The sequence below is a fragment of the Alligator sinensis genome, unplaced genomic scaffold (genome assembly GCF_000455745.1).
Source record: "Alligator sinensis unplaced genomic scaffold, ASM45574v1 scaffold1357_1, whole genome shotgun sequence".
Taxonomy (NCBI): domain Eukaryota; kingdom Metazoa; phylum Chordata; order Crocodylia; family Alligatoridae; genus Alligator; species Alligator sinensis.
In genome coordinates, this window is record NW_005843146.1 from 83,534 (window position 1) to 96,931 (window position 13,398).

General features: G+C 48.7%; 1 pseudogene; it reads right to left on the reverse strand.

Annotated features, from left to right (window-relative positions):
- LOC112548373 overlaps positions 1-846 on the reverse strand; it is a 10,770-nt pseudogene extending 9,924 nt beyond the window's left edge.
- Between the last annotated feature and the right edge of the window lie 12,552 nt (positions 847-13,398).

Below are 13,398 nucleotides of genomic sequence, written 5' to 3' on the forward strand. Positions count from 1 at the left end.
TGTACTGCTGGCCACCCCATGGATTGCAGGTTCCCGATTGTTCTCCTTCTTCAGGCTGGTCTGTCCTTGTGGGTGCCACATGGTTTGGTGGTCCACGGCTTCCCCCGCCCTCATCTTCCCCTCCCCCCAATGAGCTTAGTTTAAAGCCCGCCGGAGGAGATCTGCCAACCTAGAAGAGAACACATGCTTACCTTTGGGGTACAGGTGAAGCCCATCCCAACTAAGCATGTCTCTCATTGTGATGTGTGGGTCATTGTCAAGGAAGTCGAAGCCTGCCTTGAGACACCATTGCCAAAGCTGCCAGTTGGTCTCTCTAATGCAGTTCTCGTGTCGTCTTCCATGTCCACTCACTGGTAGGACAGAAGAGAATACCACCTGTGCACCCATCTCCCTCAGCACGCTGCCCAGAGCATTTTAGTCCATCATCAGGTGATCGGGGCTTCTCCTGGCAGCATCTTTAGTACCCACATGGACTAGGACCATGGACTAGGACCACTAGGACTATGTTTCCATGGACACCCCCACAAACCAGGACAATGTGCATAGGATCATTGTCTGGTTTAAGTGGCAAGACAAGGAGAAGGACTTGCCACATGACGTGGGTCGGCAGGGAATGGAAGAGCAGTCAGAGAGGGGAGACTGTGAGTTGGGCTCCCTGAGCATCAAGGACATGGTGAGTCTCTGCTTGCCTGGAAGCTCTGTGGAGGACAGTGTCCAAAGTGAATACCCGGTGGCAGATTTTGATTCATGAGAGCTGCAGCTCTTAGATACTACCAGCAGCAACCTGGCAAGGTGGAAAGAGCCCATCCTGACCCTGGAGGACTTCCCTTACATTTCCAGGTACATCCTCATGGAGCTGGACAAAGTGCACAGGATCATTGTCTGTTTTCAGCAGCAAGACAAGGAGAAAAACTTGCCACAGGATGTGGCTCAGCAGGGAATGGAAGAGAAGCCAGAGAGGGATGACTGGGAGCTGGTGTCCCTGACCAGTGAAGACATGGTAAGTGAACAGTACAAGGAGACATGGTGAGTGAGGGGTACAAAGAGGCATCTTGGCTCTGACCACAGGCCCAGGGCAAGATGGGATGGCACTTCACAGGCCCAACTGGCCCCGACCACTGGGAGTGAGTGGGCGTGGCAGCACAGGGCCCGCATGGGTGTCCCAGGGCCAGCGCCAGCAGGGCCCGGAGCAGAGCGGCAGGGGTTCAGGGTCCTGGCCAGCAGGGGCTCTATGGAGCCGGACCAGCTCCCCTGTCTCCCTGCTGGTGCAGCCCAGCCTGGCTCCAAGGACCCTTGCCAGCCTGTGCCCTGCTATGTGCCCCACCAGTGCTGGCCCTGGGATACTGGTCCCAGGACATTGGGACATTGGTCCCAAGATGGTGACCAGGAGGCAGGGCACCTGTCAAGGGGTGGGGCTACCCATGAGGCCCTCAACAGCTTGCCCAAACTGGGTAAGCAGTCCTCCGCCCAAAATAATTGCCAGCCCCTGATATAGAGTCTGGGCAATTAGCCAGAGGGGTCAAAAAGGAAGTTTGAGACAGAACAGTGCCTGGGCCCAGGGCTCCCAACTCTTCAGACAGAGCCTCACACCCAGACCATCCTGCTCAGGCCTGGTCAGCCCTTTATTTATTCCCCTCCCATCCACCCCTCTCCCCCATGCTGACTGCTCATGGCTCCTTCGGGCCTCCTGAGGATCCAAATGAGGAAGGACTTGGCCATCTTCTGGCTATCTAAACTCACTTTGTCTGAAAGGGACAACCACAATGGATCAGAAACTGGGACCATGGAAAACTTCCTTGGGAATATCCCTGTAGACACCCTTTGTCTTGGGAATGGGGAAAATATTAGAAAGCAGCACAGACTGCAGCAAGGATGAGACCCCCCCACAAAGTGCAAGGCAGTTTCTGGATGCAGGATCTTTATTGGACTCCAACAAAATGGACACAAGGATACACCAGGAAAATGCAATGCTGGGGACAGAGAAAGAAACCACCAGCTCTGTGGCTGTGGAAGCACGTGACACTACAAACACCCTGGGAATACGCAAATGCCAGGGACGCTACACCGCAGACTGGAAACTCCCCACAGGCTCCAAAGAGTGACTCTGGGGGCTTCTTCTCCACCCACAGAAGTAGAAAGATTCAGGTACCCAGATCCTGCAGGAGCCCACAGCTCCCGATCCCTGGGGCCTGAGCCCCTCAGCCCTGCTGCTCTCTCCCTTCCCCCAACCCAGGAAACAAGCCCCACCAGGGTCAGATCAAACATGGAGCAAACCTACCTCCTACTTATGAGTCTCTCCCACCCACAGGAGATTGGCCTTGACCATCTTCACCCAAATCCTACCACACAGGCTCTGCTTTGCTGCTGGAGTCCCTGGCAATGACGGTTCCCAGTTTGAATGCCAGGTGGTCCCAGCTCCTCCCCTTCTCCTCCAGCTACTGGCAGGGCAGCTGATGCAGGAGGATTTAACAAATTGCATCTTCACTGAACCAGCCAATTTCCAATTGCTCTATGACCAAACCAGGCTTCATTCCTTTCACAGCTTCCAGCTCTTGCTTTGTTTCTGAATTTAGTTTGTGAAGGCTCAATCTTTGGGGGAAAATGAGCAAAGAAAAAGAAAAAAGCATGAATTCTCTCTGTGGGTATCACTGCATAGAAGCCATGGGCCCTGAGATACTGCATACCACTGGGGTCTTTGCTGGGGCAGGTCTTGTCCTGCAGCAGCTCCTCAGAGCCCCAGAACAGAGCAGGCCCCCCTGTCACAGGCCCTGCACACAGAGAACAGAAGTGCGGCTCTTGCTAATAAGAGCCCCCTCCCCGGTGCCTGCTGAAGCCCGCAGCGTCTCTGTCATTCCCACCTCTGCCTCCTGCTCCCACCAGCAGCTGATTTCCTCTGAGAAGAAAGGGGAGGACAAAGCCTGGGTTTTGGTCTGAAGCTTTTTCCTTCTGCCCACCCCACTGCCTTGGTGAGCTCTGTTCAGAGCACAGCACTTGAAGGTAGGACTGTGCAGCCCCTACCGGGGTGCTGAGCCCTTCCCCACACAGGCTGCTTTGCTGCTTTCTCTGGCAGTCTTCTTTTCAATTTAATAATTATATCAAGGTGTGGCAGGAGAGACAGAAGTGAACTGTGCCTAGATGCAGAGAAGGGCGCAGGTTGCAGAGCCACTAGGGGGCGTCAGGGCAGCCCCGAGACCCCAACATGCTACACAAGCCACCTGACGCACTGCCACAACCCACTGTTAGGGCCTCAGCCTCCACACTAGATAACACTCTCCTTGCTTCCCTTCCACTCTGCAGGACCAAGGAGGACACTGACCCCCAACACTAGGGTGACTGTACGTTCAGGTTTGGCCGGGTTGGTGAGAGAGGAAGCAAAAGTCCCAGACTGGTACCACCCTGCTCACATGTACCCAGCCCGGCTCAAGAACAGTAGCTGGAGGTTGGGGAAAGGCTGGGCTGAACACCGCTCCTTTTGCCTGGGGCAGGATCAGCCAGAGCGGGGAGGGCTGGGGGAGGAGACCAGGGCCAGGGCTACAAAAAAAATTGACAGTACAGTGTCAGCAGCAAGGCAGCTGCGTGGGGCGAGCTGGGATGACTACCTGCTAACAGCAACCTCAAGCCCTGTTTTTGCAGCCGCTGCTGAGGACTGGGCTGTGTGTGGAAACCCTGGGCAGCTGGTGGGGTGGGGGGGGGGAGGCACTGTGTGAGCTGGGGATGTCTCAGTCCCTCGCACAGCAGCCACACGCCGCCATCCCCCAGATCATCGTTATAACTCAGGTCTAGCTCTGTCAGTCTGGGACTGGTGCAGACAGGAGCTGCGAGATCCCCCCAGCAGGCGGATGTGGCAACACCGAAACCTGCAGGAAAGGGAAGCACAGAGCAGAGTGAGCAGGGAATGAATGAGGCCATCGCAGATGCTGTGACAGGCAGCCCCTGCCCCCAACTGGCCTCTCCTGAAGGATGTGAACATGAAGGACCAGGCAGAACAGTCCACATTTCACCTTTGAAATGTGGACCTTTCAAAGAGGGGTGTGTGTGTGTGTGTGTGTGAGAGAGGAGGCACACGGGGCGGGGGTGTATGCATAAGGAGGCACATGGATGTGTTTGTGTGAGTGTGAGGAGGCACACTTTTTTTGTGATTGTGAGTAGGCACAGGGAATGTGGGCTTTCATATGTGTGTGTGTGTAAGGAGGCACACGGGTGTGTGATTGTGAGAACGCATGGCAGAGTGTACGTGCATGTATGTGTGTATATGAAAAGGGATATGTATAGATGTGTGTGTGTGTGTGTGAGAGAGAGGAGGAACACAGGTGTGTCATGTATATGTCTTTGTGGGGTGGCACCAGGCTTTGTGCATGTGTATGTGAGGAGGCACGGGGGGGGGGGGGATGTGTGTGTGTGTGTGTGTGTGTGTGTGTGTGCGCATGTCAGGAGGCACAGGGCTGTGTGAGTATGTGTTTGTCTGTATGTGTGTTTGAGTGAGAGGAGACACAGTGGTGAGTGTGTGAGGAGGCACAGGGTGTGTGTGTGATTGTGAGAAGGCGGGGGCGTGTGCATGCATGCATGTGTGTGTGTATGAAGAGGCACAGAGATGTGTGTGTGTGACTATGAGTAGGCACAGGGGATGTTCATGTATTTATGCATGTGCGAGCATGTGAGCGCAAGACATGGTACTGGGGTGTGTCTTTGTGTGTGAGAGAGGAAGCACTGGGCTGTGTGCATGTGTATTCAAGGAGGCACAGGGTATGTGTGTGTGCATGTGAGGATGCACATGGTTGTGTATGTAAGGAGGCACAGAGGTGCATGTATGTATGAGTGTGAGCAGGCATAGGGGTGTGCATTCATGTGTGTGTGTGTGTGTGTTTGGAGGACTGAGGGTGTGTGTGTGGAGGCAAAGGAGGGTGTTTGTGTGTGAGAGAGAGAGGAGGCACAGGGTTGTGTGTGTGTGTATAAAGAGGCACAGAGATGTGCGCGCACACGTGTGTGTGTGTGAGAGAGTGTGAGCAAGGACAGGGTGTATGTGCATGCACGTATCACTGCGTGCAGGAAGAGGCACAGAGGGGTGTGCTTGTGTGCGCATGTGTGCATGGGTGAACCAGACTAGGCACAGGGGTGTGTCTGTCTGTGAGAGAGAGAGTAGGCACCAGGTTGTGTGCACATGTATGTGAGGAGGCAAAGGGTGTGTGTGTGTGTGTGTGTGTATTTGGATGCACATGGTTGTGTGTGTGTGAGGAGGCACACAGGTGTGTGTGTCTGTGTGTGTATGTGTGAGAGAGGAGGAACAGGGGCATGTGTGTGTGAGAAGGCACGCGGGTGTTGCTTCCCCCAGCTGGGTCGCAGGTGGCAGGAGCAGTGTGCTGTGATTGGGCAGCACATCAGGGCCACACCCCGGGAGGGCTGTGGGGATCTGCCCGACTCCTCCGGGGTGTGGCCCCGATCTGCTGCCCGATCACAGCACGCTGCTCCTGCTCCCCGGCTCCTGCTTGGCAGCAGCTTGAGGTGCAGTTTCCTAGAAACCCCATGCACTGATCTGATCTCCTTGAAGCTTGGCAGACCTCATGGCCTCAGACGGGGCTACCATCCCTGCAAGTTTCATCTCGATCTGGCAAGAAATGACAAAGTTATAGATTGTTTCTTGCTTCCCCGTTATAGCCTATGGGCAAAACGTCTAAACAGTGTCGAAACAGAGAAACAGTTTCGACGAAACTGAGTGGAACAGCGCTTTCAAAATGAAACAAAGCCTGAAACGAAACACTGTACCGTTGAAACAGTGAAACGGAAGTTGAAGAGGGACGCTGCTGTTTCGCGCAGCCCTACTCTGCAAGGTGAGAATCTGAAAAGAATATGCCTTTCCCCTCAACAGCGCTTTGATGTTTGACATGAGGGGCAATGTGGAGGGACAAGGTCCCATTTTGGTCTGGAGAAAGGCAAACTCTCAGGGGAGAGGAGAGAAAGTGGGCAGAAGGGAAGATCCAGGGAGTGGGAAGCTGATGGGGAGAGAATCAGTGGGAAAGTGGCAGCAGGGAAGGAGAAGCAGGAAGATAAACCACAAGGTTTCAAATAGGAATCACAGTATCAAAAAAGATCTGGAACCTCCTGTGGCTTTTCTGAGCTGTTTACAAGAGAAGAATCGGTGTATAGTGTTCTTATAGTGAAAAAAAGTAAATGAAAGCTAAAATCTGGCACTTTCTGAGGGGGTCCTCAATCTCATTAGGGGGTCTTGTGTCTAAGAAGACAGAGAACCACTGACCTACTGATGGGTGTGCAACAAACCACAAAGAGCAAGGTGCCAATGGGAAAAATAGAAACGTTCAGTTAGGGAAGGGGCCATGTATTTTCAAAGAAGAGATTGCTTAATTAATTCTCTGTCCACCTCTTGTAGAAGTGTCACTAATCAAGAGCAAGACGAGAACGTGCCGGCAGAGGGGAAAGTCTCGCAGGACGGGCATTACTAGGAAGAGCCCAATTCCTATGATTATAGTGGTGACAGCTTATTTAGGAATCACTGAGGGCCTAAAAGTGGAATTGAACATTAAATATCAAGAAGCAGAAGATAAGAGACAGGCTCAATACAAAACATTTTGCCTGGAGGAAGAAAGACACTGGAGGCATGTCTACACATGGGGGCACGTCTACACATGCATTTGATCCGAGATCAGGTGACTTGTGAGTGAACTACTCACAAGTGCGTGCTCCCGGCATTAGAAACCCCAGAGAGGGGGCAGCATTATTGAGAGAAGCCCTAGAGAGAAGTGGGCAGCATTATTGAGGAGCCCCAGGGAAAGGGGCAGTGAGGAGCCCCAGAAAAGGGGGGCAGCATCGACGAGTGCCCGAGAGGGTGCAGGGTGAGACCAGGGCCGCGCAGGGCCTAGAGAGGACAAGAGGCCACATTATAACAGGGCCGTGACTGAACAACATCAATTCCATCTGCGAGGCTTGGGGCGTGGTAAAGGGGTGTTTGGAGCCACACATAGCCCATAAGGCTAGGGTGCCCTAAAACATCCACTATAGAAAGGGGTCCAGGAGCCCACGGGGCTCGGAGCACATCTAAACCGTGTCCAAGAGGACATGAAGACAGCCTCCCTAATATATTTGAACACGAAAGACGTGGCGGGCGAGAATTTGAGGGTGCCCTTGTGCCAACTTGGCATGGGAAGGGGGCCTTGAGGAGATCACGGCCCTCCTGCAGGACCCCGCGCCGTGACAGAGCACATAGCAGCAGTTTAGTCTCAAGGCTATGAAAACATGGAAGATGGTGGCTACATCCAAATCTTAAAGTAAAGGTTGCAGTCTTCTCACCTGGTGGAATTGGTGGAAGGTGCTTCTAGCCATCACTGCCACCTGAAAAGCCTGACAGTTACAGGCTTAGACTGGATCTAAGTTCACCTCTGAATGCTGCCAAGCACATACTCTGGGTTGGTAGGCAACAATAATTGAAAGCACTGGAAATATCACTTCTGAGTTCTACTGGTACAATTCTTACATTATACTAGCACAAGCCATTTCATCATTTAGATTTATACAGGATGTTTGTATAATGTATTTCTTTTCATGTATGAAACACTGGCATAAAGAACCTGCAGCAGTATAACACTGCCCAAGCTAGCAGTACTGTAATGCTCTAACTACACCCATATTGAACAGTACAGTAGAGAAGAGAATCCCTTTAGTGGAAAGAGCCAGTAAAAAAACTTCTTTAGGGGAAACGTGTAGCTGACACTTGAATTAAAGGACTTTGTTGGGAGGGTGTGGGGTGGGGGCAGGTGTAATTCAGCTTGCAGGGTTGTTTGGGGATCCAAGAACTGCACGCAAATGTGCCAGAAAGGAGGAAGGTATATCAGCAGAGTCGTGTGATGAGAGAACCCTGCTCTGGCTGCTTTATACCTAGATCAAGGTAGCACCATTTTCCTCTCCACTGTTAATACTGCTAATTGGCCTATAAAATGTTGTTATGTCTCCTTACCTAGCGTGATACGGTTCCTTAGCTAAGTGGCTGTTCTTCCAGAGAACTCATTAGGTATAATCAGGATCTCAGAAATGATGCAGTCCAGATGTCTGGAATACCTCCAAAGCAAAAGGAGTTGCTGAGAAACAAGGCAGTTGAGTCCACCTGATGAAAGAGGATTCTTATCTTCATTTCCTGCCTCTCTGTGGACTATGTGGTTTTTCTGAGCCATTGGCTGAAGCCCTATAAAGGGTCAGGCGCAAGGTTCCAGTTCAAGGTAGCTCTGGGTTTGTTATTTTCAGGACCGTGATAAAAGCTGCTAATCTGTGACCAGCAGATGGAAGGAATGCTCATCTGAGCAGAGCAGGGACCTGGAAGCCGAACGCCAGAAGATCAGAACAAAGGATGACTCCTATTCTCCCCTTCTTGCTGCGCTATTGGCCACAGCTCACGGAGAGATTGGCATTGCATCAAGATGCTAGGTTGTGTGCAGTACTTGCCTCAACTGCCTTAAGAGATGACTTCTCTAGCTGGGAAGCCACGGCACTGCAAAGGTATTCATAACATACGGACCAACTGCCAGGCAATCCTCCACTTCCAGAGAGATACTGGTAAATGCTACTCAGACCAGTATGCACATGCATGGGGTGTTCCTTCTGGGATTGCTTTCAGAGCTGGAATGCAAACACATGCCCCATACTTCATTGCTGTGACAGCTCAAAAATGAGAGCCACTGCCAAGTAAACCATTAGTTTTCTTGTTTGTTTTTTTGTTTTTTTTAGAGCTTTTAGCTGCAGAAAGATCTTGAAATAATAAATCCCTTGCCATCCTCACAACTGGGGCCAGGAAGTGGGAGGAAGAAATGGTTTTACATGTGCAGAACATGTGAACGTCAGCCATCCCCAGCCTCCAGCTTCTGTCAGCATCTTAGAAATCTCTTCGATGTGCACTCCCCATTTCACCTATCTGGCTGAGCTACTCACCACAGCAGTGCTGGGTCCCTTTCCACTAAAACTGCTGAACTTCAAACCTCAGAAATCTGAACAGAGTCCAGGGACTGCTCTAGGCTTGGGGGCTCCTAGGCTTACTCATAGGATGCAGATTGGCCAAAGACATTTTTTCCAGCTCACATATGGATAAACCCTGACTGTAATAACAATTGGATAAGACAAAAAAAACATTGAGAATAGGGCTCTGAACCAATGCCCAACTAGAAGGTAGAGGCAGTCATTAACTGAACTCTAGCATCGACTGACTCCTGACACTGGGTTTGAAATACAGACACCAACCTGCATCCTTTTTTAGCTAGGGCAGCTGTCATGCCATTCACTTATGCTGTTGTTTTCACCAGATGTGCTGTAGGTCATGGAACGACCTGATACAAAGTTGTGCATCAAGATCTGGCTTCAGTGTCACAAGATATGAGCATGGTTCTCCATTTGCCCTTGAAGTGCAAGGCAGACAGCAGTTTAGATGAGGTGATTTACTGCCAAGAGTCTCACAGGACTCTTTAAAATTTTCACTGAGTATCACAAACCCCTTGGTAGGAAGGGAAGTAACAGTGCCTTTGTTTTAGAAAGATACTGAAGCAGGGACAGGTCAAGTAAGCTGCTCAGATGCACACAGAGTCAGCAACAGACCTCAGGAGGTCCAGCTGTTCACCACAATTGCCCTCTCCACTTTTTCAAAACCTTTGCCATACAAAAACACTGTTAAATTCACCTTCAAGACGAGACTTCTGTGTTTGCCTGGATATGCTACACTTGTAGGTAAGCTGTCTAAATAATCTTTGCTGTGTCCTGTTAACATATTGAGTGACCCTTTCTAGCTCACCCTATGCATCACACAGTCTGAGGGTTATCATATAGGCACTGAATACTGAGTCACAAAGGAGAGCCACATGGGAGGATGAGAAGACCCTGAAGAGACACCCAGAGGTACAGCTAAGGTACCTGGGAACCCACTGCATTTTATTACAAGGGGCTGAGTCTCTTAACAACAGGGAATGCCCAACTTGTGAATAGCTACAGCATAGTGGTCTGTCATTTGCCTTGTGTTGAGAGGATGGTTACACCTTGTACGTGTTTCTGTGATGAGATTGGGAAACATTTACTATTTGTTTTTTCCTTTTAACTATTTCCTTATTTTTGAGAAACTGGACTCTCGAGGACATCATTTCCTCAAGACAACTGCAAAGGTTCACACTTGATAAGTGAATGCCAAGCTCAAGTAAAGTGCTTGCTGTACAGGCAGTTGTATCTTCCAGGTGTGCTTAAAGCCGGCCGCTAGTTCGAATATCCTGCCAGGGGATGGAGAAATGGACATCCAAGGGATGGAGAAAGAGACAACAAGTAGTATATGCAGGAAGCTAGAGAACCACAAGATCTATTGTTTTGCCTGAAGCCTAAGTAAAATAATTTCTTTTATATGCAGAGAGAGGTAGTGAACATGTGAGTCTGGAGTCGGGCAAAATGCAGGGCAGAGGTATACCTTATAGACTAAATGAATCACAGATGCACAAGCTTCCATAAAGCAACAGTTTACTTCATTCCTGCATCTCTACCCTTGTCTTTTTTATGCGTGAAGCAAACCTGCCTTCAGTTTCCATTCTTGCTGCTGCTGAGTCCTAATCAGTACAATGCATAGTGCTGCTCTTTGGGTGCATTGGCTCTGCTACAAGGGTAAGATATTTAAAACAGTGCTTTGCATAATGGCCTATGTTCAAAGTTCTCTGAAGGAAAAATGGGAGCTCTCTCCCTCACTCCCTTTAATGGACTGCAATGTGTTCATTCCTTTCCTAGTGCCCTGCCCTACATTTTTCACTCTGTTAATGATTAAAGAGAAAAGATGAATGCCCAGGGATGGACCAAAGGAATGGAGATGCAGCACGACACTTGCAGTGAGTGGATGTCCATGGGTTACCTACAGTGCACAGGGTAACACAGGATCAGACTTGAAGTTATACAGCTCTGCAGGTGAATTTTGATTCAGATCACTCCCGTTTCCCTGTACAGAAACTGCTGGGTGGGTGTGGGTGGGTGATCCTGGGTCCCATGAATAGTGAGCATTTCTGCTTGTGTTCAGTGTCTATGTGTTTGGGGGGGATTTTGTCCCTGGGCAGGTGGTGTGACCCTGCCTTGCATGGAATGAGCCTTCATTAAGAATTACACTGAAGGATGGAGGCATAAAAAGATGGCAGGCAGGCAGGCAGGCAGGAAGGCCAGAGGGATGGATGGATGGAAGGAAAGATAGCTATGCTAGCTGTTATTCAGAATCTTACCTTCTGCAAAGCTTTGAAACTTGAAACAGGAAAAATCTCCCTTGTCCCCAACCTTAGCTGGTACTCTGCTGCTATAGAAAAGGCTCTAACACAGCAAGGGGAAGAATATTTGCACAGGGAACACTATAGAAAAGGACATGAAGGTGAGATTAATGAGAGAGAAAATTTCCCAAGTGGAACTGAGTTTGTGGTGAGCAGGAGATTAAGAATGGATAGATGATTTCTTTTAACAGAGACAGAAATTGATCGTTAAGGAGAAAAAATTGCGGCTCTGATCATTAAATGTCACTCACTAAAAATAAAATCCCTTCTCCTCAGAGAGGACCAAATGTTGGCAACTACTCCTGTTTGTCAGAAATGAATTAAGTCATCCCAGTAAAATTCCTGTGTTCTTTTCCCTGCTTCTGGTAGTAAATGAAGTTTTTAGCAAATTGGTGTGCCCACTTCTTGTGTTACAATAACTATGTTAACAGGGGTAAGCAGATTGTATAATTAGGTTGGCTTTGGATTTAACTATAGCTCCAATGAGGATGGCATTTTGTAGGATGAATAGTGTGCGTCTCCAGCCTGTGTGATAATTTATAAAACACCTTGGTGAAGTGGTTTGAAAGAAATAAATAGACTGCAAACAAATACATGCCTTAGCTCCATACTATAATAAGTCTGATTTATAAGTTCCCTATAGGAATGGCAGTACTTTGCACTTCTGACATTTGGGCCCAACAATTTTTAAAAGATCATAAAAATTAAAAATGGGCCAGCTTGTGAAGACATGATGATGATGTGGTTGGAGCAAATATAACTGAGAAGGAATTGAAGAAATGGGATGAGGCAAAAGAAACCAAATACAGATGAGCCAACAGAGTTGGAAGAGTCTTTAAATGAGGACAAAGACTTGAACTTGTGGAAAGGCGAGATGTGCCTGGAGGAAGTCTGTGTTCAACACACACACTCAGGCACGCATGCATGCAAGTTCCCTGGTGTTCTGTAATGAGATTTTTATGAAGCAGGCCTTTTGTGTTCCCACAGTGAGTGACCCACATTCATCCTTACCCTAATGGATTTTCTCAGAGATAGAAGTAGTAAAATTTATTGTCTCTCCTCGCCCTTTTTGCCAGTTTTTACAACTGGTTACTAGTCAAGAATAACTCAGCCATAGCAACTAGCTTAACCCTCTCACCCTCAGGTGATTTAAGCACCTGTTTTATTATTCTGACACCTATTTGCACATGGGTAATAAAGAGAGCAAGCTGGCTAATGCCTGTAGGAGGGTTATGTGTTGCATACGTTCGTGGTGACTGTTTCCTGCATGGTGCAATAATTTCCATTTAAGTCCCTATTTTCAGTTGCTCAAAGTTTACGAAGCATTTACCATGTGGGCTGGAATTTATTTTTATGCATATCTACCTTAGGCCAATTAATATGATTTTTTTGGAAAGCTTCAGCTGAAAGAGTTTAGCCGCTCCCAAGAATGAAGTTAGAAAAAAATCCATTGTTTAGCCCACATTTATCCCTCACTAAAATGTTGGTGGAAAGTCTTGGGACTTCTATGCTTTGGAGAAGGACTGTGTTTTGACAATAGCACAAGAGGGCTGAAGTAAAGTTGCCTGGGCAGCCTAAATTATAACATTTCTTAACTTCTGAGTGCTTGACTTTGTAACCTTAAATGCTTGCTTGAGGTTTTTCTCTCTCTCTTTTTATAGTAAAATATCAACAACCCTTGTGCTCTGTGCTGAGGACGAAAACACCTCTTCAAGCATTTTGCTTTTATTTGCAAGCCGAAACAGATACAGGACCATCAAACCAAACATTTGCAAGCCGAAGCAGATTCAAGACTGTCATAGATAATTCCATTAGACATACTACTGATGGGCAGTGTTGAAATGGTGGCTAATGACAAAGCTTGGTGGCAGTGTTTCTGTTTTCTGCAACCCACCTTATCCTTAGCACTTTGTCTAATGCACTGAAGGGTTTTGATTTGAAAGAAAAAAAATATGAGAGTCTCTATCCGCTGTAAAAAAACTCCAAGATGACCTTTATATCTTTAATAAGTTGGTGCTAGAGGAATAACGAGTAGTAACAAGAGATGGAACCTGTCAACAATCCAGGTAGACTGGTAACTCTTCAGGAGAGGGTGTAAAATGAGTTGGTGTGTTTCTAATGTCCAGGTTCA